Source organism: Schistosoma haematobium, chromosome ZW (genome assembly GCF_000699445.3).
Source record: "Schistosoma haematobium chromosome ZW, whole genome shotgun sequence".
Classification (NCBI taxonomy): domain Eukaryota; kingdom Metazoa; phylum Platyhelminthes; class Trematoda; order Strigeidida; family Schistosomatidae; genus Schistosoma; species Schistosoma haematobium.
In genome coordinates, this window is record NC_067195.1 from 49,421,355 (window position 1) to 49,448,656 (window position 27,302).

Sequence of the window (27,302 nt, forward strand, 5' to 3'; positions counted from 1 at the left end):
CCTACGACAGGATGTAAAACCTGTTTTCCGTCCAAAGCGTCAAGTTCCATATGCAGCTATTGACAAAGTCGACAAAGAATTAGACCGACTAGAGAAACTCGGTGTTATACAACCTGTTAATTATTCGGCATGGGCAGCACCAATTGTAGTAGTTCAGAAAGCAAGCGGAGCTATTCGCCTTTGTGCAGACTTTTCAACAGGATTAAATGACGTTTTACAAAATCATTCATACCCATTACCTTTGCCAGAGGATTTATTTATTAAACTGAACGGTGGACGTTATTTTTCTAAACTTGATTTGTCTGAAGCTTACTTACAGGTGGAAGTTGACGAAGATTCAAAGGAGTTATTAACCATTAATACCCACCGTGGGCTTTATCGATTTAACCGATTACCGTTTGGTGTTAAGCCAGCTCCAGCAATTTTCCAGCAGATAATGGATACTATGGTGTCTAACATCGAAGGTGTAGCAGTTTATTTGGATGATATTATAGTTGTTGGCTCTTCCACGCAGGAATTAATGCGTCGGTTAGATGTGGTGCTCACTAAAATATCACAAGCTGGGTTTCAGTTACAAAAAGAAAAGTGTGAATTTCTGCTCGAGTCTGTTAAATACCTGGGATATATATTTGATAAAGATGGTCGTCGACCGGATCCAGACAATATAAATGCTATCAAAAATATGCCCAGACCGACTGAGGTTACAACCCTTCGTTCATTCTTGGGGATGATTGGTTATTATAGTATGTTCGTACCCCAGATGTATAAATTGCGACAACCATTAAATCAACTTTTGATGGCTAATACAACATGGCACTGGACAAAAGAATGCCAAGATTCTTTCGATGAAATAAAAAGGATTTTATCTTCTAAACTGTTGCTGACTCATTATAATCCAAAGCTTGAAATAATTGTAGCCGCCGATGCTTCAAACTATGGAATTGGAGCCGTTATCAGTCATCGTTTTCCTGATGGTAAAGAAAAGCCAATTGCCCATGCATCCCGAACTCTTAACTCAGCCGAGCGAAAATATAGTCAGATTGAGAAGGAAGGATTAGCTTTAGTTTTTGCAGTAAAGAAATTTCATAAAATGATTTATGGTCGTCGATTTACGCTTTTAACAGACCACAAGCCGCTTATATCTATATTTGGATCAAAGTCAGGTATTCCTGCTTATACAGCGAATCGGTTACAACGCTGGGCTATTACGTTGCTTGCTTATGATTTCCAAATCCTATATAAATCAACTGAAAAGTTTGGACAAGCTGATGCCTTATCTCGATTAATTGCGAATCAGAAGCAGGAACGTGAAGATTCTATTATCGCAACGATATCGTTGGAAGATGATATTCACCATATACTGCAAGTTGCCATAAAAGCAACACCATTATCCTCTGAAGATATTAGACGCTATACTCAAGAAGATGATGAATTGAAGCAGATTATTAGTTACCTCGAACATGGTTGGCCTGCCCATATAGACGACAAAAATATTGAACAGTATTCCCACCGTCGGAATTCCCTATCACTTGTGGATGGATGCTTGATGTTTGGGAATAGAGTAATCGTACCCATAAATTTACGCTGTAAGGTGATGTCACAACTGCATGCCGCACACCCAGGGGTAGCAAGGATGAAGGCACTTGCACGTGGATACGTATATTGGCCGAATATTGACGCTCAGATCAAAGAATATGTTGAGAGATGTTCCGCGTGTGCAAAAGCTATCAAAGCCCCTCGCAAGACCGAAATGCAGAGTTGGGGGACACCAACAAATCCATGGTCAAGAGTACACGTAGATTTCGCCGGTCCCATAAACGGAAAACAGTACTTAGTGATGGTTGATGCTTTCTCAAAATGGCCGGAAATCCACTACGTTAAGTCTCTTTCTACAAAAGCTACTATTGAAAAACTGAGACAAGTATTTAGCTGTTTTGGGTGTCCAGATGTATTAGTATCCGATAATGGACCACAGTTCACCTCCGCTGAATTCTCGAAGTTCTGCGCCGCCAACGCTGTTAGGCATATAAAGACACCCCCATATCATCCACAGTCAAACGGTCTAGTCGAGAGGTTCGTAGATACATTTAAAAGAGCGCTACTTAAAGCCGAGGGAGAAGGTGAAATAGACGAGATGATTCAAAGATTTCTACAAACATACCGAGCAACACCAAACCCAACAACAAATAATCAAGAAAGCCCGGCAGAAGCAATTTTTGGGAGAAAGATTAGAATACCTATGGAGCAAATGAAACCAAAGCTTAGAGCCAACCTCCGAAAGAACAAACGAATGGAACAGCAATTCAACAAGCGGCACGGTGCATTGCCCAGAAGGTTTAAGGTGGGACAAGCGGTAATAACAAGAGATTTCACGGGAGTAAAGCCAACTTGGAAGTTTGGCATAATAATACGAAAAAAAGGGAAAGTTATCTACGAAGTAGAAGTTGGACAAAAGATATGGGTGAGACATGCAAACCAGATACAGCCAACCAGACAAGAAAGAGAGACAGAAATTGCTACAAAGTCGAAGATACCAATAAATATATTAACTGAGTCGAATAATGAAATTAAAAATGATCCGAATAATAACAAGACGTGTGAAACACTCCCGAGGAGGTCGCAGCGCATCAGACGAAAGCCCAATCGAATAAAAATAAATCCTAAGGATCATTATTATCTCTAATGCTTCAAAAAAAAAGGGAGGTGTTATATCCGGTGAAGATTAAATAACAGGTAACTTCCGAGGACTATTCATGGACTAATATTCTATAAACATTCTTATTGTATAACTACTCAACAATTACACTATGTATATTTATATTCCTTTTATGATAAGCTTTATTTTGACCTATAATTTATTATTGTACGATTTACGCTTCTTAAGTTATGTTCAGTTTATTAACTAATGCCTCCCACATTCACAGCCACTTTTTGGCTTATTTGTGTACAAATATTATTTCCTATTTTATGGTACGTTGCGGTCTGTGTGATTGATATATAAACCAAGTATGCCTGAAATAAACGATCTGCTCTGATTCGGAAGCTGGTATCTTGTTCTGGACTCAAGTGGAAGGGCTCGTAGGACATAGGACCAATAAGGACGCTAAACTGCCCACACCGGTTGAACGTCATTGGTTGGCCTAGTGTGAAGATTCGTATAAGTCGTATTCGGATTGGTAGATAGATCGTGCGATAGAAAAACCAGACATCCAAGGTCATAACAATTGGCGACGGGGTGGAGAAAAGTTTTGAACCCTCAACTTCAAGGTCATAACAATTGGCGACGGGGATTTTGGCAATAAAATAATAATAATAATAATACAACAAGTGCTGACTCAGATTTTGGAAATAAATTAGCTGTTATAATTGCCGGTGATTTTTGGAGCTAATATTATTGGCAAAATAAAAAAATGTCGATTTCCTTAGAACAGTTGCAGTTATTATTACAACAACAGCAGCAACAATATCAACAACAGCAGCAGCAGATGTTAGCTTCTCAACAGAAACTCTTGGAAACACTTTTGGGGAAACTATCTATCCAACAAGAGATTCCAGAACATAAAAGTATTGAGTCATACCTTAATCCAGTTTCAGAATTTATATTTGATGCAGACAACGGTCACACTTTTGAAGCATGGTTTGGCAGAATTGAAGATATTTTCCGAGTTGAATTTGCTGCTATAGATGATGCAAAGAAAGTCCGGCTTCTATTACAGAAACTTGGTCCTAATGAGCATCAAAAGTATAAAAACCATATTCTGCCTAAACATCCACGAGAAGTTAATTTCGATGAAACTGTTAACATCCTAAATAAAATGTTTTGTGAACAGTCATCTTTATTCCGTATCCGGTATAACTGTCTACAGCTGACTAAAGGGGCTGATGAAGATTATACTACGTACGCCGGAAGAGTAAATTTACAAGCAGAACGATTTAAATTAAATGTATTAACCAGTGATCAATTTAAATGCTTATTATTTATTTCTGGTCTGAACTCTCCTGTTGATGCTGACTTTCGCATGAAGTTGTTATCCCGTATGGAACATGATGATGAAATGACGTTACAAACTATCACCACTGAATGTCAACGATTAATAAACCTAAAACAAGATACAGCTATGCTGGAAACCAAAAGTGCTGCTCCATCGAATTCTGTTCATGCTGTTAAGACAGGTCAAAGACGAAATAGTACCAAAAGTCATAAATATCACTCGAAAAGCCCTAAACCTGCAACTAAATGTTGGTATTGTGGTGCGTGGCATTTCTCAAGATTTTGCCGGTTTAGAAATCATAGATGCACTATATGCAATAAAGTTGGCCACAAAGAATTAGTCTGCCGAACTAGAGAAAGTTTAAGATCAAAACGAACCAGACGTCCGCACCAGTACGAAAATAAGTATATAAACAGCGTATATTCTACACTGGCTCTAAGCGTAGCGGATAAAAGAAGATATGTGGAATTAATTGTTAATGGTGTTCATATTCGATTGCAACTGGACACGGCGTCAGATATCACACTAATCTCGAAACGAACGTGGTATTTAATTGGGTGTCCGAAAGTATTACCAACAGAGCACACTGCACGGAATGCGTCCGGAGATATATTGAAACTTGTGGGAATGATAAAATGCTCTGTTAAATTCCGAGGTAATTACTTTACAGGAAATTGTTACTTAACGAACAGACATGAGTTAGACCTTATTGGTATAGACTGGATAGATAAACTAAATTTATGGGATGTACCACTAAATGAAATATGCACAATGAAAAGCGCAAGTAATCCTAGAGATCCACCCACAGTTCATGTAACTAAGAAAGTCGTAACTATAGAAGATCTTTTGCAGAAACATAAAAACTTGTTCCAGAATAAATTGGGATGCTGCACAATTGAGAAGGCAAAATTATACCTACGACAGGATGTAAAACCTGTTTTCCGTCCAAAGCGTCAAGTTCCATATGCAGCTATTGACAAAGTCGACAAAGAATTAGACCGACTAGAGAAACTCGGTGTTATACAACCTGTTAATTATTCGGCATGGGCAGCACCAATTGTAGTAGTTCAGAAAGCAAGCGGAGCTATTCGCCTTTGTGCAGACTTTTCAACAGGATTAAATGACGTTTTACAAAATCATTCATACCCATTACCTTTGCCAGAGGATTTATTTATTAAACTGAACGGTGGACGTTATTTTTCTAAACTTGATTTGTCTGAAGCTTACTTACAGGTGGAAGTTGACGAAGATTCAAAGGAGTTATTAACCATTAATACCCACCGTGGGCTTTATCGATTTAACCGATTACCGTTTGGTGTTAAGCCAGCTCCAGCAATTTTCCAGCAGATAATGGATACTATGGTGTCTAACATCGAAGGTGTAGCAGTTTATTTGGATGATATTATAGTTGTTGGCTCTTCCACGCAGGAATTAATGCGTCGGTTAGATGTGGTGCTCACTAAAATATCACAAGCTGGGTTTCAGTTACAAAAAGAAAAGTGTGAATTTCTGCTCGAGTCTGTTAAATACCTGGGATATATATTTGATAAAGATGGTCGTCGACCGGATCCAGACAATATAAATGCTATCAAAAATATGCCCAGACCGACTGAGGTTACAACCCTTCGTTCATTCTTGGGGATGATTGGTTATTATAGTATGTTCGTACCCCAGATGTATAAATTGCGACAACCATTAAATCAACTTTTGATGGCTAATACAACATGGCACTGGACAAAAGAATGCCAAGATTCTTTCGATGAAATAAAAAGGATTTTATCTTCTAAACTGTTGCTGACTCATTATAATCCAAAGCTTGAAATAATTGTAGCCGCCGATGCTTCAAACTATGGAATTGGAGCCGTTATCAGTCATCGTTTTCCTGATGGTAAAGAAAAGCCAATTGCCCATGCATCCCGAACTCTTAACTCAGCCGAGCGAAAATATAGTCAGATTGAGAAGGAAGGATTAGCTTTAGTTTTTGCAGTAAAGAAATTTCATAAAATGATTTATGGTCGTCGATTTACGCTTTTAACAGACCACAAGCCGCTTATATCTATATTTGGATCAAAGTCAGGTATTCCTGCTTATACAGCGAATCGGTTACAACGCTGGGCTATTACGTTGCTTGCTTATGATTTCCAAATCCTATATAAATCAACTGAAAAGTTTGGACAAGCTGATGCCTTATCTCGATTAATTGCGAATCAGAAGCAGGAACGTGAAGATTCTATTATCGCAACGATATCGTTGGAAGATGATATTCACCATATACTGCAAGTTGCCATAAAAGCAACACCATTATCCTCTGAAGATATTAGACGCTATACTCAAGAAGATGATGAATTGAAGCAGATTATTAGTTACCTCGAACATGGTTGGCCTGCCCATATAGACGACAAAAATATTGAACAGTATTCCCACCGTCGGAATTCCCTATCACTTGTGGATGGATGCTTGATGTTTGGGAATAGAGTAATCGTACCCATAAATTTACGCTGTAAGGTGATGTCACAACTGCATGCCGCACACCCAGGGGTAGCAAGGATGAAGGCACTTGCACGTGGATACGTATATTGGCCGAATATTGACGCTCAGATCAAAGAATATGTTGAGAGATGTTCCGCGTGTGCAAAAGCTATCAAAGCCCCTCGCAAGACCGAAATGCAGAGTTGGGGGACACCAACAAATCCATGGTCAAGAGTACACGTAGATTTCGCCGGTCCCATAAACGGAAAACAGTACTTAGTGATGGTTGATGCTTTCTCAAAATGGCCGGAAATCCACTACGTTAAGTCTCTTTCTACAAAAGCTACTATTGAAAAACTGAGACAAGTATTTAGCTGTTTTGGGTGTCCAGATGTATTAGTATCCGATAATGGACCACAGTTCACCTCCGCTGAATTCTCGAAGTTCTGCGCCGCCAACGCTGTTAGGCATATAAAGACACCCCCATATCATCCACAGTCAAACGGTCTAGTCGAGAGGTTCGTAGATACATTTAAAAGAGCGCTACTTAAAGCCGAGGGAGAAGGTGAAATAGACGAGATGATTCAAAGATTTCTACAAACATACCGAGCAACACCAAACCCAACAACAAATAATCAAGAAAGCCCGGCAGAAGCAATTTTTGGGAGAAAGATTAGAATACCTATGGAGCAAATGAAACCAAAGCTTAGAGCCAACCTCCGAAAGAACAAACGAATGGAACAGCAATTCAACAAGCGGCACGGTGCATTGCCCAGAAGGTTTAAGGTGGGACAAGCGGTAATAACAAGAGATTTCACGGGAGTAAAGCCAACTTGGAAGTTTGGCATAATAATACGAAAAAAAGGGAAAGTTATCTACGAAGTAGAAGTTGGACAAAAGATATGGGTGAGACATGCAAACCAGATACAGCCAACCAGACAAGAAAGAGAGACAGAAATTGCTACAAAGTCGAAGATACCAATAAATATATTAACTGAGTCGAATAATGAAATTAAAAATGATCCGAATAATAACAAGACGTGTGAAACACTCCCGAGGAGGTCGCAGCGCATCAGACGAAAGCCCAATCGAATAAAAATAAATCCTAAGGATCATTATTATCTCTAATGCTTCAAAAAAAAAAGGGAGGTGTTATATCCGGTGAAGATTAAATAACAGGTAACTTCCGAGGACTATTCATGGTCTAATATTCTATAAACATTCTTATTGTATAACTACTCAACAATTACACTATGTATATTTATATTCCTTTTATGATAAGCTTTATTTTGACCTATAATTTATTATTGTACGATTTACGCTTCTTAAGTTATGTTCAGTTTATTAACTAATGCCTCCCACATTCACAGCCACTTTTTGGCTTATTTGTGTACAAATATTATTTCCTATTTTATGGTACGTTGCGGTCTGTGTGATTGATATATAAACCAAGTATGCCTGAAATAAACGATCTGCTCTGATTCGGAAGCTGGTATCTTGTTCTGGACTCAAGTGGAAGGGCTCGTAGGACATAGGACCAATAAGGACGCTAAACTGCCCACACCGGTTGAACGTCATTGGTTGGCCTAGTGTGAAGATTCGTATAAGTCGTATTCGGATTGGTAGATAGATCGTGCGATAGAAAAACCAGACATCCAAGGTCATAACAATTGGCGACGGGGTGGAGAAAAGTTTTGAACCCTCAACTTCAAGGTCATAACAATTGGCGACGGGGATTTTGGCAATAAAATAATAATAATAATAATACAACAAGTGCTGACTCAGATTTTGGAAATAAATTAGCTGTTATAATTGCCGGTGATTTTTGGAGCTAATATTATTGGCAAAATAAAAAAATGTCGATTTCCTTAGAACAGTTGCAGTTATTATTACAACAACAGCAGCAACAATATCAACAACAGCAGCAGCAGATGTTAGCTTCTCAACAGAAACTCTTGGAAACACTTTTGGGAAACTATCTATCCAACAAGAGATTCCAGAACATAAAAGTATTGAGTCATACCTTAATCCAGTTTCAGAATTTATATTTGATGCAGACAACGGTCACACTTTTGAAGCATGGTTTGGCAGAATTGAAGATATTTTCCGAGTTGAATTTGCTGCTATAGATGATGCAAAGAAAGTCCGGCTTCTATTACAGAAACTTGGTCCTAATGAGCATCAAAAGTATAAAAACCATATTCTGCCTAAACATCCACGAGAAGTTAATTTCGATGAAACTGTTAACATCCTAAATAAAATGTTTTGTGAACAGTCATCTTTATTCCGTATCCGGTATAACTGTCTACAGCTGACTAAAGGGGCTGATGAAGATTATACTACGTACGCCGGAAGAGTAAATTTACAAGCAGAACGATTTAAATTAAATGTATTAACCAGTGATCAATTTAAATGCTTATTATTTATTTCTGGTCTGAACTCTCCTGTTGATGCTGACTTTCGCATGAAGTTGTTATCCCGTATGGAACATGATGATGAAATGACGTTACAAACTATCACCACTGAATGTCAACGATTAATAAACCTAAAACAAGATACAGCTATGCTGGAAACCAAAAGTGCTGCTCCATCGAATTCTGTTCATGCTGTTAAGACAGGTCAAAGACGAAATAGTACCAAAAGTCATAAATATCACTCGAAAAGCCCTAAACCTGCAACTAAATGTTGGTATTGTGGTGCGTGGCATTTCTCAAGATTTTGCCGGTTTAGAAATCATAGATGCACTATATGCAATAAAGTTGGCCACAAAGAATTAGTCTGCCGAACTAGAGAAAGTTTAAGATCAAAACGAACCAGACGTCCGCACCAGTACGAAAATAAGTATATAAACAGCGTATATTCTACACTGGCTCTAAGCGTAGCGGATAAAAGAAGATATGTGGAATTAATTGTTAATGGTGTTCATATTCGATTGCAACTGGACACGGCGTCAGATATCACACTAATCTCGAAACGAACGTGGTATTTAATTGGGTGTCCGAAAGTATTACCAACAGAGCACACTGCACGGAATGCGTCCGGAGATATATTGAAACTTGTGGGAATGATAAAATGCTCTGTTAAATTCCGAGGTAATTACTTTACAGGAAATTGTTACTTAACGAACAGACATGAGTTAGACCTTATTGGTATAGACTGGATAGATAAACTAAATTTATGGGATGTACCACTAAATGAAATATGCACAATGAAAAGCGCAAGTAATCCTAGAGATCCACCCACAGTTCATGTAACTAAGAAAGTCGTAACTATAGAAGATCTTTTGCAGAAACATAAAAACTTGTTCCAGAATAAATTGGGATGCTGCACAATTGAGAAGGCAAAATTATACCTACGACAGGATGTAAAACCTGTTTTCCGTCCAAAGCGTCAAGTTCCATATGCAGCTATTGACAAAGTCGACAAAGAATTAGACCGACTAGAGAAACTCGGTGTTATACAACCTGTTAATTATTCGGCATGGGCAGCACCAATTGTAGTAGTTCAGAAAGCAAGCGGAGCTATTCGCCTTTGTGCAGACTTTTCAACAGGATTAAATGACGTTTTACAAAATCATTCATACCCATTACCTTTGCCAGAGGATTTATTTATTAAACTGAACGGTGGACGTTATTTTTCTAAACTTGATTTGTCTGAAGCTTACTTACAGGTGGAAGTTGACGAAGATTCAAAGGAGTTATTAACCATTAATACCCACCGTGGGCTTTATCGATTTAACCGATTACCGTTTGGTGTTAAGCCAGCTCCAGCAATTTTCCAGCAGATAATGGATACTATGGTGTCTAACATCGAAGGTGTAGCAGTTTATTTGGATGATATTATAGTTGTTGGCTCTTCCACGCAGGAATTAATGCGTCGGTTAGATGTGGTGCTCACTAAAATATCACAAGCTGGGTTTCAGTTACAAAAAGAAAAGTGTGAATTTCTGCTCGAGTCTGTTAAATACCTGGGATATATATTTGATAAAGATGGTCGTCGACCGGATCCAGACAATATAAATGCTATCAAAAATATGCCCAGACCGACTGAGGTTACAACCCTTCGTTCATTCTTGGGGATGATTGGTTATTATAGTATGTTCGTACCCCAGATGTATAAATTGCGACAACCATTAAATCAACTTTTGATGGCTAATACAACATGGCACTGGACAAAAGAATGCCAAGATTCTTTCGATGAAATAAAAAGGATTTTATCTTCTAAACTGTTGCTGACTCATTATAATCCAAAGCTTGAAATAATTGTAGCCGCCGATGCTTCAAACTATGGAATTGGAGCCGTTATCAGTCATCGTTTTCCTGATGGTAAAGAAAAGCCAATTGCCCATGCATCCCGAACTCTTAACTCAGCCGAGCGAAAATATAGTCAGATTGAGAAGGAAGGATTAGCTTTAGTTTTTGCAGTAAAGAAATTTCATAAAATGATTTATGGTCGTCGATTTACGCTTTTAACAGACCACAAGCCGCTTATATCTATATTTGGATCAAAGTCAGGTATTCCTGCTTATACAGCGAATCGGTTACAACGCTGGGCTATTACGTTGCTTGCTTATGATTTCCAAATCCTATATAAATCAACTGAAAAGTTTGGACAAGCTGATGCCTTATCTCGATTAATTGCGAATCAGAAGCAGGAACGTGAAGATTCTATTATCGCAACGATATCGTTGGAAGATGATATTCACCATATACTGCAAGTTGCCATAAAAGCAACACCATTATCCTCTGAAGATATTAGACGCTATACTCAAGAAGATGATGAATTGAAGCAGATTATTAGTTACCTCGAACATGGTTGGCCTGCCCATATAGACGACAAAAATATTGAACAGTATTCCCACCGTCGGAATTCCCTATCACTTGTGGATGGATGCTTGATGTTTGGGAATCGAGTAATCGTACCCATAAATTTACGCTGTAAGGTGATGTCACAACTGCATGCCGCACACCCAGGGGTAGCAAGGATGAAGGCACTTGCACGTGGATACGTATATTGGCCGAATATTGACGCTCAGATCAAAGAATATGTTGAGAGATGTTCCGCGTGTGCAAAAGCTATCAAAGCCCCTCGCAAGACCGAAATGCAGAGTTGGGGGACACCAACAAATCCATGGTCAAGAGTACACGTAGATTTCGCCGGTCCCATAAACGGAAAACAGTACTTAGTGATGGTTGATGCTTTCTCAAAATGGCCGGAAATCCACTACGTTAAGTCTCTTTCTACAAAAGCTACTATTGAAAAACTGAGACAAGTATTTAGCTGTTTTGGGTGTCCAGATGTATTAGTATCCGATAATGGACCACAGTTCACCTCCGCTGAATTCTCGAAGTTCTGCGCCGCCAACGCTGTTAGGCATATAAAGACACCCCCATATCATCCACAGTCAAACGGTCTAGTCGAGAGGTTCGTAGATACATTTAAAAGAGCGCTACTTAAAGCCGAGGGAGAAGGTGAAATAGACGAGATGATTCAAAGATTTCTACAAACATACCGAGCAACACCAAACCCAACAACAAATAATCAAGAAAGCCCGGCAGAAGCAATTTTTGGGAGAAAGATTAGAATACCTATGGAGCAAATGAAACCAAAGCTTAGAGCCAACCTCCGAAAGAACAAACGAATGGAACAGCAATTCAACAAGCGGCACGGTGCATTGCCCAGAAGGTTTAAGGTGGGACAAGCGGTAATAACAAGAGATTTCACGGGAGTAAAGCCAACTTGGAAGTTTGGCATAATAATACGAAAAAAAGGGAAAGTTATCTACGAAGTAGAAGTTGGACAAAAGATATGGGTGAGACATGCAAACCAGATACAGCCAACCAGACAAGAAAGAGAGACAGAAATTGCTACAAAGTCGAAGATACCAATAAATATATTAACTGAGTCGAATAATGAAATTAAAAATGATCCGAATAATAACAAGACGTGTGAAACACTCCCGAGGAGGTCGCAGCGCATCAGACGAAAGCCCAATCGAATAAAAATAAATCCTAAGGATCATTATTATCTCTAATGCTTCAAAAAAAAAAGGGAGGTGTTATATCCGGTGAAGATTAAATAACAGGTAACTTCCGAGGACTATTCATGGACTAATATTCTATAAACATTCTTATTGTATAACTACTCAACAATTACACTATGTATATTTATATTCCTTTTATGATAAGCTTTATTTTGACCTATAATTTATTATTGTACGATTTACGCTTCTTAAGTTATGTTCAGTTTATTAACTAATGCCTCCCACATTCACAGCCACTTTTTGGCTTATTTGTGTACAAATATTATTTCCTATTTTATGGTACGTTGCGGTCTGTGTGATTGATATATAAACCAAGTATGCCTGAAATAAACGATCTGCTCTGATTCGGAAGCTGGTATCTTGTTCTGGACTCAAGTGGAAGGGCTCGTAGGACATAGGACCAATAAGGACGCTAAACTGCCCACACCGGTTGAACGTCATTGGTTGGCCTAGTGTGAAGATTCGTATAAGTCGTATTCGGATTGGTAGATAGATCGTGCGATAGAAAAACCAGACATCCAAGGTCATAACAATTGGCGACGGGGTGGAGAAAAGTTTTGAACCCTCAACTTCAAGGTCATAACAATTGGCGACGGGGATTTTGGCAATAAAATAATAATAATAATAATACAACAAGTGCTGACTCAGATTTTGGAAATAAATTAGCTGTTATAATTGCCGGTGATTTTTGGAGCTAATATTATTGGCAAAATAAAAAAATGTCGATTTCCTTAGAACAGTTGCAGTTATTATTACAACAACAGCAGCAACAATATCAACAACAGCAGCAGCAGATGTTAGCTTCTCAACAGAAACTCTTGGAAACACTTTTGGGGAAACTATCTATCCAACAAGAGATTCCAGAACATAAAAGTATTGAGTCATACCTTAATCCAGTTTCAGAATTTATATTTGATGCAGACAACGGTCACACTTTTGAAGCATGGTTTGGCAGAATTGAAGATATTTTCCGAGTTGAATTTGCTGCTATAGATGATGCAAAGAAAGTCCGGCTTCTATTACAGAAACTTGGTCCTAATGAGCATCAAAAGTATAAAAACCATATTCTGCCTAAACATCCACGAGAAGTTAATTTCGATGAAACTGTTAACATCCTAAATAAAATGTTTTGTGAACAGTCATCTTTATTCCGTATCCGGTATAACTGTCTACAGCTGACTAAAGGGGCTGATGAAGATTATACTACGTACGCCGGAAGAGTAAATTTACAAGCAGAACGATTTAAATTAAATGTATTAACCAGTGATCAATTTAAATGCTTATTATTTATTTCTGGTCTGAACTCTCCTGTTGATGCTGACTTTCGCATGAAGTTGTTATCCCGTATGGAACATGATGATGAAATGACGTTACAAACTATCACCACTGAATGTCAACGATTAATAAACCTAAAACAAGATACAGCTATGCTGGAAACCAAAAGTGCTGCTCCATCGAATTCTGTTCATGCTGTTAAGACAGGTCAAAGACGAAATAGTACCAAAAGTCATAAATATCACTCGAAAAGCCCTAAACCTGCAACTAAATGTTGGTATTGTGGTGCGTGGCATTTCTCAAGATTTTGCCGGTTTAGAAATCATAGATGCACTATATGCAATAAAGTTGGCCACAAAGAATTAGTCTGCCGAACTAGAGAAAGTTTAAGATCAAAACGAACCAGACGTCCGCACCAGTACGAAAATAAGTATATAAACAGCGTATATTCTACACTGGCTCTAAGCGTAGCGGATAAAAGAAGATATGTGGAATTAATTGTTAATGGTGTTCATATTCGATTGCAACTGGACACGGCGTCAGATATCACACTAATCTCGAAACGAACGTGGTATTTAATTGGGTGTCCGAAAGTATTACCAACAGAGCACACTGCACGGAATGCGTCCGGAGATATATTGAAACTTGTGGGAATGATAAAATGCTCTGTTAAATTCCGAGGTAATTACTTTACAGGAAATTGTTACTTAACGAACAGACATGAGTTAGACCTTATTGGTATAGACTGGATAGATAAACTAAATTTATGGGATGTACCACTAAATGAAATATGCACAATGAAAAGCGCAAGTAATCCTAGAGATCCACCCACAGTTCATGTAACTAAGAAAGTCGTAACTATAGAAGATCTTTTGCAGAAACATAAAAACTTGTTCCAGAATAAATTGGGATGCTGCACAATTGAGAAGGCAAAATTATACCTACGACAGGATGTAAAACCTGTTTTCCGTCCAAAGCGTCAAGTTCCATATGCAGCTATTGACAAAGTCGACAAAGAATTAGACCGACTAGAGAAACTCGGTGTTATACAACCTGTTAATTATTCGGCATGGGCAGCACCAATTGTAGTAGTTCAGAAAGCAAGCGGAGCTATTCGCCTTTGTGCAGACTTTTCAACAGGATTAAATGACGTTTTACAAAATCATTCATACCCATTACCTTTGCCAGAGGATTTATTTATTAAACTGAACGGTGGACGTTATTTTTCTAAACTTGATTTGTCTGAAGCTTACTTACAGGTGGAAGTTGACGAAGATTCAAAGGAGTTATTAACCATTAATACCCACCGTGGGCTTTATCGATTTAACCGATTACCGTTTGGTGTTAAGCCAGCTCCAGCAATTTTCCAGCAGATAATGGATACTATGGTGTCTAACATCGAAGGTGTAGCAGTTTATTTGGATGATATTATAGTTGTTGGCTCTTCCACGCAGGAATTAATGCGTCGGTTAGATGTGGTGCTCACTAAAATATCACAAGCTGGGTTTCAGTTACAAAAAGAAAAGTGTGAATTTCTGCTCGAGTCTGTTAAATACCTGGGATATATATTTGATAAAGATGGTCGTCGACCGGATCCAGACAATATAAATGCTATCAAAAATATGCCCAGACCGACTGAGGTTACAACCCTTCGTTCATTCTTGGGGATGATTGGTTATTATAGTATGTTCGTACCCCAGATGTATAAATTGCGACAACCATTAAATCAACTTTTGATGGCTAATACAACATGGCACTGGACAAAAGAATGCCAAGATTCTTTCGATGAAATAAAAAGGATTTTATCTTCTAAACTGTTGCTGACTCATTATAATCCAAAGCTTGAAATAATTGTAGCCGCCGATGCTTCAAACTATGGAATTGGAGCCGTTATCAGTCATCGTTTTCCTGATGGTAAAGAAAAGCCAATTGCCCATGCATCCCGAACTCTTAACTCAGCCGAGCGAAAATATAGTCAGATTGAGAAGGAAGGATTAGCTTTAGTTTTTGCAGTAAAGAAATTTCATAAAATGATTTATGGTCGTCGATTTACGCTTTTAACAGACCACAAGCCGCTTATATCTATATTTGGATCAAAGTCAGGTATTCCTGCTTATACAGCGAATCGGTTACAACGCTGGGCTATTACGTTGCTTGCTTATGATTTCCAAATCCTATATAAATCAACTGAAAAGTTTGGACAAGCTGATGCCTTATCTCGATTAATTGCGAATCAGAAGCAGGAACGTGAAGATTCTATTATCGCAACGATATCGTTGGAAGATGATATTCACCATATACTGCAAGTTGCCATAAAAGCAACACCATTATCCTCTGAAGATATTAGACGCTATACTCAAGAAGATGATGAATTGAAGCAGATTATTAGTTACCTCGAACATGGTTGGCCTGCCCATATAGACGACAAAAATATTGAACAGTATTCCCACCGTCGGAATTCCCTATCACTTGTGGATGGATGCTTGATGTTTGGGAATCGAGTAATCGTACCCATAAATTTACGCTGTAAGGTGATGTCACAACTGCATGCCGCACACCCAGGGGTAGCAAGGATGAAGGCACTTGCACGTGGATACGTATATTGGCCGAATATTGACGCTCAGATCAAAGAATATGTTGAGAGATGTTCCGCGTGTGCAAAAGCTATCAAAGCCCCTCGCAAGACCGAAATGCAGAGTTGGGGGACACCAACAAATCCATGGTCAAGAGTACACGTAGATTTCGCCGGTCCCATAAACGGAAAACAGTACTTAGTGATGGTTGATGCTTTCTCAAAATGGCCGGAAATCCACTACGTTAAGTCTCTTTCTACAAAAGCTACTATTGAAAAACTGAGACAAGTATTTAGCTGTTTTGGGTGTCCAGATGTATTAGTATCCGATAATGGACCACAGTTCACCTCCGCTGAATTCTCGAAGTTCTGCGCCGCCAACGCTGTTAGGCATATAAAGACACCCCCATATCATCCACAGTCAAACGGTCTAGTCGAGAGGTTCGTAGATACATTTAAAAGAGCGCTACTTAAAGCCGAGGGAGAAGGTGAAATAGACGAGATGATTCAAAGATTTCTACAAACATACCGAGCAACACCAAACCCAACAACAAATAATCAAGAAAGCCCGGCAGAAGCAATTTTTGGGAGAAAGATTAGAATACCTATGGAGCAAATGAAACCAAAGCTTAGAGCCAACCTCCGAAAGAACAAACGAATGGAACAGCAATTCAACAAGCGGCACGGTGCATTGCCCAGAAGGTTTAAGGTGGGACAAGCGGTAATAACAAGAGATTTCACGGGAGTAAAGCCAACTTGGAAGTTTGGCATAATAATACGAAAAAAGGGAAAGTTATCTACGAAGTAGAAGTTGGACAAAAGATATGGGTGAGACATGCAAACCAGATACAGCCAACCAGACAAGAAAGAGAGACAGAAATTGCTACAAAGTCGAAGATACCAATAAATATATTAACTGAGTCGAATAATGAAATTAAAAATGATCCGAATAATAACAAGACGTGTGAAACACTCCCGAGGAGGTCGCAGCGCATCAGACGAAAGCCCAATCGAATAAAAATAAATCCTAAGGATCATTATTATCTCTAATGCTTCAAAAAAAAAAAGGGAGGTGTTATATCCGGTGAAGATTAAATAACAGGTAACTTCCGAGGACTATTCATGGACTAATATTCTATAAACATTCTTATTGTATAACTACTCAACAATTACACTATGTATATTTATATTCCTTTTATGATAAGCTTTATTTTGACCTATAATTTATTATTGTACGATTTACGCTTCTTAAGTTATGTTCAGTTTATTAACTAATGCCTCCCACATTCACAGCCACTTTTTGGCTTATTTGTGTACAAATATTATTTCCTATTTTATGGTACGTTGCGGTCTGTGTGATTGATATATAAACCAAGTATGCCTGAAATAAACGATCTGCTCTGATTCGGAAGCTGGTATCTTGTTCTGGACTCAAGTGGAAGGGCTCGTAGGACATAGGACCAATAAGGACGCTAAACTGCCCACACCGGTTGAACGTCATTGGTTGGCCTAGTGTGAAGATTCGTATAAGTCGTATTCGGATTGGTAGATAGATCGTGCGATAGAAAAACCAGACATCCAAGGTCATAACAATTGGCGACGGGGTGGAGAAAAGTTTTGAACCCTCAACTTCAAGGTCATAACAATTGGCGACGGGGATTTTGGCAATAAAATAATAATAATAATAATACAACAAGTGCTGACTCAGATTTTGGAAATAAATTAGCTGTTATAATTGCCGGTGATTTTTGGAGCTAATATTATTGGCAAAATAAAAAAATGTCGATTTCCTTAGAACAGTTGCAGTTATTATTACAACAACAGCAGCAACAATATCAACAACAGCAGCAGCAGATGTTAGCTTCTCAACAGAAACTCTTGGAAACACTTTTGGGGAAACTATCTATCCAACAAGAGATTCCAGAACATAAAAGTATTGAGTCATACCTTAATCCAGTTTCAGAATTTATATTTGATGCAGACAACGGTCACACTTTTGAAGCATGGTTTGGCAGAATTGAAGATATTTTCCGAGTTGAATTTGCTGCTATAGATGATGCAAAGAAAGTCCGGCTTCTATTACAGAAACTTGGTCCTAATGAGCATCAAAAGTATAAAAACCATATTCTGCCTAAACATCCACGAGAAGTTAATTTCGATGAAACTGTTAACATCCTAAATAAAATGTTTTGTGAACAGTCATCTTTATTCCGTATCCGGTATAACTGTCTACAGCTGACTAAAGGGGCTGATGAAGATTATACTACGTACGCCGGAAGAGTAAATTTACAAGCAGAACGATTTAAATTAAATGTATTAACCAGTGATCAATTTAAATGCTTATTATTTATTTCTGGTCTGAACTCTCCTGTTGATGCTGACTTTCGCATGAAGTTGTTATCCCGTATGGAACATGATGATGAAATGACGTTACAAACTATCACCACTGAATGTCAACGATTAATAAACCTAAAACAAGATACAGCTATGCTGGAAACCAAAAGTGCTGCTCCATCGAATTCTGTTCATGCTGTTAAGACAGGTCAAAGACGAAATAGTACCAAAAGTCATAAATATCACTCGAAAAGCCCTAAACCTGCAACTAAATGTTGGTATTGTGGTGCGTGGCATTTCTCAAGATTTTGCCGGTTTAGAAATCATAGATGCACTATATGCAATAAAGTTGGCCACAAAGAATTAGTCTGCCGAACTAGAGAAAGTTTAAGATCAAAACGAACCAGACGTCCGCACCAGTACGAAAATAAGTATATAAACAGCGTATATTCTACACTGGCTCTAAGCGTAGCGGATAAAAGAAGATATGTGGAATTAATTGTTAATGGTGTTCATATTCGATTGCAACTGGACACGGCGTCAGATATCACACTAATCTCGAAACGAACGTGGTATTTAATTGGGTGTCCGAAAGTATTACCAACAGAGCACACTGCACGGAATGCGTCCGGAGATATATTGAAACTTGTGGGAATGATAAAATGCTCTGTTAAATTCCGAGGTAATTACTTTACAGGAAATTGTTACTTAACGAACAGACATGAGTTAGACCTTATTGGTATAGACTGGATAGATAAACTAAATTTATGGGATGTACCACTAAATGAAATATGCACAATGAAAAGCGCAAGTAATCCTAGAGATCCACCCACAGTTCATGTAACTAAGAAAGTCGTAACTATAGAAGATCTTTTGCAGAAACATAAAAACTTGTTCCAGAATAAATTGGGATGCTGCACAATTGAGAAGGCAAAATTATACCTACGACAGGATGTAAAACCTGTTTTCCGTCCAAAGCGTCAAGTTCCATATGCAGCTATTGACAAAGTCGACAAAGAATTAGACCGACTAGAGAAACTCGGTGTTATACAACCTGTTAATTATTCGGCATGGGCAGCACCAATTGTAGTAGTTCAGAAAGCAAGCGGAGCTATTCGCCTTTGTGCAGACTTTTCAACAGGATTAAATGACGTTTTACAAAATCATTCATACCCATTACCTTTGCCAGAGGATTTATTTATTAAACTGAACGGTGGACGTTATTTTTCTAAACTTGATTTGTCTGAAGCTTACTTACAGGTGGAAGTTGACGAAGATTCAAAGGAGTTATTAACCATTAATACCCACCGTGGGCTTTATCGATTTAACCGATTACCGTTTGGTGTTAAGCCAGCTCCAGCAATTTTCCAGCAGATAATGGATACTATGGTGTCTAACATCGAAGGTGTAGCAGTTTATTTGGATGATATTATAGTTGTTGGCTCTTCCACGCAGGAATTAATGCGTCGGTTAGATGTGGTGCTCACTAAAATATCACAAGCTGGGTTTCAGTTACAAAAAGAAAAGTGTGAATTTCTGCTCGAGTCTGTTAAATACCTGGGATATATATTTGATAAAGATGGTCGTCGACCGGATCCAGACAATATAAATGCTATCAAAAATATGCCCAGACCGACTGAGGTTACAACCCTTCGTTCATTCTTGGGGATGATTGGTTATTATAGTATGTTCGTACCCCAGATGTATAAATTGCGACAACCATTAAATCAACTTTTGATGGCTAATACAACATGGCACTGGACAAAAGAATGCCAAGATTCTTTCGATGAAATAAAAAGGATTTTATCTTCTAAACTGTTGCTGACTCATTATAATCCAAAGCTTGAAATAATTGTAGCCGCCGATGCTTCAAACTATGGAATTGGAGCCGTTATCAGTCATCGTTTTCCTGATGGTAAAGAAAAGCCAATTGCCCATGCATCCCGAACTCTTAACTCAGCCGAGCGAAAATATAGTCAGATTGAGAAGGAAGGATTAGCTTTAGTTTTTGCAGTAAAGAAATTTCATAAAATGATTTATGGTCGTCGATTTACGCTTTTAACAGACCACAAGCCGCTTATATCTATATTTGGATCAAAGTCAGGTATTCCTGCTTATACAGCGAATCGGTTACAACGCTGGGCTATTACGTTGCTTGCTTATGATTTCCAAATCCTATATAAATCAACTGAAAAGTTTGGACAAGCTGATGCCTTATCTCGATTAATTGCGAATCAGAAGCAGGAACGTGAAGATTCTATTATCGCAACGATATCGTTGGAAGATGATATTCACCATATACTGCAAGTTGCCATAAAAGCAACACCATTATCCTCTGAAGATATTAGACGCTATACTCAAGAAGATGATGAATTGAAGCAGATTATTAGTTACCTCGAACATGGTTGGCCTGCCCATATAGACGACAAAAATATTGAACAGTATTCCCACCGTCGGAATTCCCTATCACTTGTGGATGGATGCTTGATGTTTGGGAATCGAGTAATCGTACCCATAAATTTACGCTGTAAGGTGATGTCACAACTGCATGCCGCACACCCAGGGGTAGCAAGGATGAAGGCACTTGCACGTGGATACGTATATTGGCCGAATATTGACGCTCAGATCAAAGAATATGTTGAGAGATGTTCCGCGTGTGCAAAAGCTATCAAAGCCCCTCGCAAGACCGAAATGCAGAGTTGGGGGACACCAACAAATCCATGGTCAAGAGTACACGTAGATTTCGCCGGTCCCATAAACGGAAAACAGTACTTAGTGATGGTTGATGCTTTCTCAAAATGGCCGGAAATCCACTACGTTAAGTCTCTTTCTACAAAAGCTACTATTGAAAAACTGAGACAAGTATTTAGCTGTTTTGGGTGTCCAGATGTATTAGTATCCGATAATGGACCACAGTTCACCTCCGCTGAATTCTCGAAGTTCTGCGCCGCCAACGCTGTTAGGCATATAAAGACACCCCATATCATCCACAGTCAAACGGTCTAGTCGAGAGGTTCGTAGATACATTTAAAAGAGCGCTACTTAAAGCCGAGGGAGAAGGTGAAATAGACGAGATGATTCAAAGATTTCTACAAACATACCGAGCAACACCAAACCCAACAACAAATAATCAAGAAAGCCCGGCAGAAGCAATTTTTGGGAGAAAGATTAGAATACCTATGGAGCAAATGAAACCAAAGCTTAGAGCCAACCTCCGAAAGAACAAACGAATGGAACAGCAATTCAACAAGCGGCACGGTGCATTGCCCAGAAGGTTTAAGGTGGGACAAGCGGTAATAACAAGAGATTTCACGGGAGTAAAGCCAACTTGGAAGTTTGGCATAATAATACGAAAAAAAGGGAAAGTTATCTACGAAGTAGAAGTTGGACAAAAGATATGGGTGAGACATGCAAACCAGATACAGCCAACCAGACAAGAAAGAGAGACAGAAATTGCTACAAAGTCGAAGATACCAATAAATATATTAACTGAGTCGAATAATGAAATTAAAAATGATCCGAATAATAACAAGACGTGTGAAACACTCCCGAGGAGGTCGCAGCGCATCAGACGAAAGCCCAATCGAATAAAAATAAATCCTAAGGATCATTATTATCTCTAATGCTTCAAAAAAAAAAGGGAGGTGTTATATCCGGTGAAGATTAAATAACAGGTAACTTCCGAGGACTATTCATGGACTAATATTCTATAAACATTCTTATTGTATAACTACTCAACAATTACACTATGTATATTTATATTCCTTTTATGATAAGCTTTATTTTGACCTATAATTTATTATTGTACGATTTACGCTTCTTAAGTTATGTTCAGTTTATTAACTAATGCCTCCCACATTCACAGCCACTTTTTGGCTTATTTGTGTACAAATATTATTTCCTATTTTATGGTACGTTGCGGTCTGTGTGATTGATATATAAACCAAGTATGCCTGAAATAAACGATCTGCTCTGATTCGGAAGCTGGTATCTTGTTCTGGACTCAAGTGGAAGGGCTCGTAGGACATAGGACCAATAAGGACGCTAAACTGCCCACACCGGTTGAACGTCATTGGTTGGCCTAGTGTGAAGATTCGTATAAGTCGTATTCGGATTGGTAGATAGATCGTGCGATAGAAAAACCAGACATCCAAGGTCATAACAATTGGCGACGGGGTGGAGAAAAGTTTTGAACCCTCAACTTCAAGGTCATAACAATTGGCGACGGGGATTTTGGCAATAAAATAATAATAATAATAATACAACAAGTGCTGACTCAGATTTTGGAAATAAATTAGCTGTTATAATTGCCGGTGATTTTTGGAGCTAATATTATTGGCAAAATAAAAAAATGTCGATTTCCTTAGAACAGTTGCAGTTATTATTACAACAACAGCAGCAACAATATCAACAACAGCAGCAGCAGATGTTAGCTTCTCAACAGAAACTCTTGGAAACACTTTTGGGGAAACTATCTATCCAACAAGAGATTCCAGAACATAAAAGTATTGAGTCATACCTTAATCCAGTTTCAGAATTTATATTTGATGCAGACAACGGTCACACTTTTGAAGCATGGTTTGGCAGAATTGAAGATATTTTCCGAGTTGAATTTGCTGCTATAGATGATGCAAAGAAAGTCCGGCTTCTATTACAGAAACTTGGTCCTAATGAGCATCAAAAGTATAAAAACCATATTCTGCCTAAACATCCACGAGAAGTTAATTTCGATGAAACTGTTAACATCCTAAATAAAATGTTTTGTGAACAGTCATCTTTATTCCGTATCCGGTATAACTGTCTACAGCTGACTAAAGGGGCTGATGAAGATTATACTACGTACGCCGGAAGAGTAAATTTACAAGCAGAACGATTTAAATTAAATGTATTAACCAGTGATCAATTTAAATGCTTATTATTTATTTCTGGTCTGAACTCTCCTGTTGATGCTGACTTTCGCATGAAGTTGTTATCCCGTATGGAACATGATGATGAAATGACGTTACAAACTATCACCACTGAATGTCAACGATTAATAAACCTAAAACAAGATACAGCTATGCTGGAAACCAAAAGTGCTGCTCCATCGAATTCTGTTCATGCTGTTAAGACAGGTCAAAGACGAAATAGTACCAAAAGTCATAAATATCACTCGAAAAGCCCTAAACCTGCAACTAAATGTTGGTATTGTGGTGCGTGGCATTTCTCAAGATTTTGCCGGTTTAGAAATCATAGATGCACTATATGCAATAAAGTTGGCCACAAAGAATTAGTCTGCCGAACTAGAGAAAGTTTAAGATCAAAACGAACCAGACGTCCGCACCAGTACGAAAATAAGTATATAAACAGCGTATATTCTACACTGGCTCTAAGCGTAGCGGATAAAAGAAGATATGTGGAATTAATTGTTAATGGTGTTCATATTCGATTGCAACTGGACACGGCGTCAGATATCACACTAATCTCGAAACGAACGTGGTATTTAATTGGGTGTCCGAAAGTATTACCAACAGAGCACACTGCACGGAATGCGTCCGGAGATATATTGAAACTTGTGGGAATGATAAAATGCTCTGTTAAATTCCGAGGTAATTACTTTACAGGAAATTGTTACTTAACGAACAGACATGAGTTAGACCTTATTGGTATAGACTGGATAGATAAACTAAATTTATGGGATGTACCACTAAATGAAATATGCACAATGAAAAGCGCAAGTAATCCTAGAGATCCACCCACAGTTCATGTAACTAAGAAAGTCGTAACTATAGAAGATCTTTTGCAGAAACATAAAAACTTGTTCCAGAATAAATTGGGATGCTGCACAATTGAGAAGGCAAAATTATACCTACGACAGGATGTAAAACCTGTTTTCCGTCCAAAGCGTCAAGTTCCATATGCAGCTATTGACAAAGTCGACAAAGAATTAGACCGACTAGAGAAACTCGGTGTTATACAACCTGTTAATTATTCGGCATGGGCAGCACCAATTGTAGTAGTTCAGAAAGCAAGCGGAGCTATTCGCCTTTGTGCAGACTTTTCAACAGGATTAAATGACGTTTTACAAAATCATTCATACCCATTACCTTTGCCAGAGGATTTATTTATTAAACTGAACGGTGGACGTTATTTTTCTAAACTTGATTTGTCTGAAGCTTACTTACAGGTGGAAGTTGACGAAGATTCAAAGGAGTTATTAACCATTAATACCCACCGTGGGCTTTATCGATTTAACCGATTACCGTTTGGTGTTAAGCCAGCTCCAGCAATTTTCCAGCAGATAATGGATACTATGGTGTCTAACATCGAAGGTGTAGCAGTTTATTTGGATGATATTATAGTTGTTGGCTCTTCCACGCAGGAATTAATGCGTCGGTTAGATGTGGTGCTCACTAAAATATCACAAGCTGGGTTTCAGTTACAAAAAGAAAAGTGTGAATTTCTGCTCGAGTCTGTTAAATACCTGGGATATATATTTGATAAAGATGGTCGTCGACCGGATCCAGACAATATAAATGCTATCAAAAATATGCCCAGACCGACTGAGGTTACAACCCTTCGTTCATTCTTGGGGATGATTGGTTATTATAGTATGTTCGTACCCCAGATGTATAAATTGCGACAACCATTAAATCAACTTTTGATGGCTAATACAACATGGCACTGGACAAAAGAATGCCAAGATTCTTTCGATGAAATAAAAAGGATTTTATCTTCTAAACTGTTGCTGACTCATTATAATCCAAAGCTTGAAATAATTGTAGCCGCCGATGCTTCAAACTATGGAATTGGAGCCGTTATCAGTCATCGTTTTCCTGATGGTAAAGAAAAGCCAATTGCCCATGCATCCCGAACTCTTAACTCAGCCGAGCGAAAATATAGTCAGATTGAGAAGGAAGGATTAGCTTTAGTTTTTGCAGTAAAGAAATTTCATAAAATGATTTATGGTCGTCGATTTACGCTTTTAACAGACCACAAGCCGCTTATATCTATATTTGGATCAAAGTCAGGTATTCCTGCTTATACAGCGAATCGGTTACAACGCTGGGCTATTACGTTGCTTGCTTATGAATTCCAAATCCTATATAAATCAACTGAAAAGTTTGGACAAGCTGATGCCTTATCTCGATTAATTGCGAATCAGAAGCAGGAACGTGAAGATTCTATTATCGCAACGATATCGTTGGAAGATGATATTCACCATATACTGCAAGTTGCCATAAAAGCAACACCATTATCCTCTGAAGATATTAGACGCTATACTCAAGAAGATGATGAATTGAAGCAGATTATTAGTTACCTCGAACATGGTTGGCCTGCCCATATAGACGACAAAAATATTGAACAGTATTCCCACCGTCGGAATTCCCTATCACTTGTGGATGGATGCTTGATGTTTGGGAATCGAGTAATCGTACCCATAAATTTACGCTGTAAGGTGATGTCACAACTGCATGCCGCACACCCAGGGGTAGCAAGGATGAAGGCACTTGCACGTGGATACGTATATTGGCCGAATATTGACGCTCAGATCAAAGAATATGTTGAGAGATGTTCCGCGTGTGCAAAAGCTATCAAAGCCCCTCGCAAGACCGAAATGCAGAGTTGGGGGACACCAACAAATCCATGGTCAAGAGTACACGTAGATTTCGCCGGTCCCATAAACGGAAAACAGTACTTAGTGATGGTTGATGCTTTCTCAAAATGGCCGGAAATCCACTACGTTAAGTCTCTTTCTACAAAAGCTACTATTGAAAAACTGAGACAAGTATTTAGCTGTTTTGGGTGTCCAGATGTATTAGTATCCGATAATGGACCACAGTTCACCTCCGCTGAATTCTCGAAGTTCTGCGCCGCCAACGCTGTTAGGCATATAAAGACACCCCCATATCATCCACAGTCAAACGGTCTAGTCGAGAGGTTCGTAGATACATTTAAAAGAGCGCTACTTAAAGCCGAGGGAGAAGGTGAAATAGACGAGATGATTCAAAGATTTCTACAAACATACCGAGCAACACCAAACCCAACAACAAATAATCAAGAAAGCCCGGCAGAAGCAATTTTTGGGAGAAAGATTAGAATACCTATGGAGCAAATGAAACCAAAGCTTAGAGCCAACCTCCGAAAGAACAAACGAATGGAACAGCAATTCAACAAGCGGCACGGTGCATTGCCCAGAAGGTTTAAGGTGGGACAAGCGGTAATAACAAGAGATTTCACGGGAGTAAAGCCAACTTGGAAGTTTGGCATAATAATACGAAAAAAAGGGAAAGTTATCTACGAAGTAGAAGTTGGACAAAAGATATGGGTGAGACATGCAAACCAGATACAGCCAACCAGACAAGAAAGACAGAAATTGCTACAAAGTCGAAGATACCAATAAATATATTAACTGAGTCGAATAATGAAATTAAAAATGATCCGAATAATAACAAGACGTGTGAAACACTCCCGAGGAGGTCGCAGCGCATCAGACGAAAGCCCAATCGAATAAAAATAAATCCTAAGGATCATTATTATCTCTAATGCTTCAAAAAAAAAAAGGGAGGTGTTATATCCGGTGAAGATTAAATAACAGGTAACTTCCGAGGACTATTCATGGACTAATATTCTATAA